General features: G+C 40.2%; 1 pseudogene; it reads left to right on the top strand.

The window, feature by feature from the left end:
* The first annotated feature begins 308 nt into the window (after positions 1-308).
* On the top strand, positions 309-1442 carry LOC121393039 (annotated as a pseudogene).
* Positions 1443-2512: the final 1070 nt, after the last annotated feature.

The following is a 2512-nucleotide window of genomic DNA, read 5'->3' as shown; positions in this document are numbered from 1 at the left end:
GTAGCAATAACAATAGCCTTACAGAGCATTTGTTTTTGGATGGGGTTAATAACCCCCATCTGAAATCTGGAAAGAGTCAGCAGAAGAAGGCAAATAAATAAAAAAAACTATAGAAAATAAATAATGAAGACCAATTGAAAAGTCACTTAGAATTGGCCATTCTATAACATATAAAATGTTATCTTAATGGTGAACCACCCCTTTAAAGAAGTTGGACAGGGTTATGTAGTCAATTGGATAATGTTTATTTTCAAGCTTTCCCGTCTAATCACCAAATTCATGTTATGAACCTTGTTTTGTCTGTATCTCTGCAGGTGAAAACATCTGAATTCTATCGGTACTCGCGGCAGCTGAGGCATGAGGTGGAGCAAGCTCTAAACTACTTCCATAACGTCAGCGAGCAGCCTCTGATGGAAATGAAATCAAACCATATCCGTTCAGCAAAACCCCAGACTGCAGTATTCCGGGGAATGATTGGGCACAGCATGGTTAATAGCAAGATCCTTCTTCTTCATAAGGCCTCGTGTGTTTGGGAGCTGGAAGGTCCCCTGGTTCCTCTCCGTCCCGATTGCCTTGCCATCGTTAACAATTTTGTCTTCTTGCTGGGGGGAGAGGAACTCGGGCCTGACGGTGAATTTCATGCATCTTCTAAAGTATTCCGATATGATCCACGTCAAAACAGCTGGCTGCGAATGGCAGACATGTCTGTGCCACGGTCAGAATTTGCTGTCGGAGTCATTGGTAGATATGTTTATGCTGTGGCTGGAAGGACGCGGGATGAAACCTTTTACTCCACAGAGCGATATGATATCATAGAAAATAAATGGGAGTTAGTCGACCCTTACCCTGTCAACAAATACGGCCATGAAGGGACTGTTCTTAATAATAAATTGTTCATCACAGGGGGCATTACCTCCTCTTCAACTTCCAAACAGGTGTGTGTGTTTGACCCAAGCAAAGAGGGGACTGTGGAACAAAGAACCAGAAGAACACAGGTTCTAACAAACTGCTGGGAAAATAAGTGCAAAATGAATTACGCTAGATGTTTCCACAAGATGATTTCTTACAATGACAAGCTTCGTTTGAATCGCAGGGCTGCCCCTCTACCGAAGTTTATGATCCTGATATGGATCAGTGGACTATTTTGGCGTCCATGCCAATAGGTAGGAGTGGTCATGGAGTAGCCGTGCTAGACAATCAAATCATAGTGCTCGGTGGCCTGTGTTACAATGGCCATTATAGTTATTCCATCTTAACCTTTGATCCAGAGGAGAATAAATGGAAAGAGGATGAGTATCCCAGAATGCCGTGCAAGCTGGATTGTTTACAAGTATGCAGCCTGCATTTTCCAGAATACGTTTTAGAGCATGTGAAACGTTGCACATAAAAATAATCAACTCTTGTTTTTAGCAATTTTTTTTTTTAAATGTCTTGAGCTACTCGGATCTTGTTCGAGTCCCATTGCTAAAGGCAGGTTCTCATGGCAGTGACCAGTTGGGTTTCTTTATTATCTGACAGCATTATATGAATCGGGAGACCCATTGTGAACTTGGCAGACTTGGGGTTTCCTTACCAGGTCTGACTAAGCTTTGTTTTTTATTTAAATACATTCTGTCCATTTTACAACCTCTCGTCTTTTTTTCCTCTGCAGCTGAATCCTCTGTTTCTGTTCTCGTATACAGATTACTCATAAGGCATCAAAAAAACATAGAGAAAATAATTGGGTATGCGGTTAGATGAGGGTTTTTTTTTCATTGTGAAAAGATGGGAAGACAATATGTAATTTCCCATAAATCCTGATTCTTTCACATGCATGCCCACATTAAAATGACAGAATAGTTGCCGGATCCCACATAATGTAATTCCTACTAATCCCTTCCATCCCATATCTGAGAAAGTATCTAATGCTGCCTAACTCTTCTGTTATCTTGTTTTATAAATTTGTTATATCCATTATTTATTACTAATGGTGCTAGTCCTCTGCAAATCTGCCTGTTTTTTCTTTTAACTTGATACCCTTTAAATTATTATATATTTTATTTTACATGGGCAGTGTTTGTAGTTGCAATATGGCAATGATTCTTGTGTGTCATTTGGGTATTTTTTTTAACTTAAAGGGCTGGTTCACCGTTAAAGGAATTATTCAGTGGAAAAATGAAAACTGGGTAAATCAGCTGTGCAAAAAAATGTTTCTAATATAGTTAGTTAGCCAAAAATGTATTCTATAAAGGCTGGAGTGAGTGAATGTCTAATATAACAGAACACTACTTCCTGCTTTTCAGCTCTCTAACTCTGAGTTAGTCAGTGACTTGAAAGGGGCCCAGATGGGACATAATTGTTCAGTGAGTTTGCAGTTGATCCTCCGCATTCAGCTCAGATTCAAAAGCAACAGTTATGACCCACGTGCCCCCCCCCTCAAATCACTGATTGGTTACTGCCTGGTAACCAATCAGTGGAAAAGCAGGAAGTAGTGTTCTGGCTATTATGTTAGACATCCAGTCACTCCGGCCTT

This window comes from Xenopus laevis, chromosome 2S (genome assembly GCF_017654675.1).
Source record: "Xenopus laevis strain J_2021 chromosome 2S, Xenopus_laevis_v10.1, whole genome shotgun sequence".
Classification (NCBI taxonomy): domain Eukaryota; kingdom Metazoa; phylum Chordata; class Amphibia; order Anura; family Pipidae; genus Xenopus; species Xenopus laevis.
This window is presented reverse-complemented; position numbering and strand designations above follow the sequence as displayed.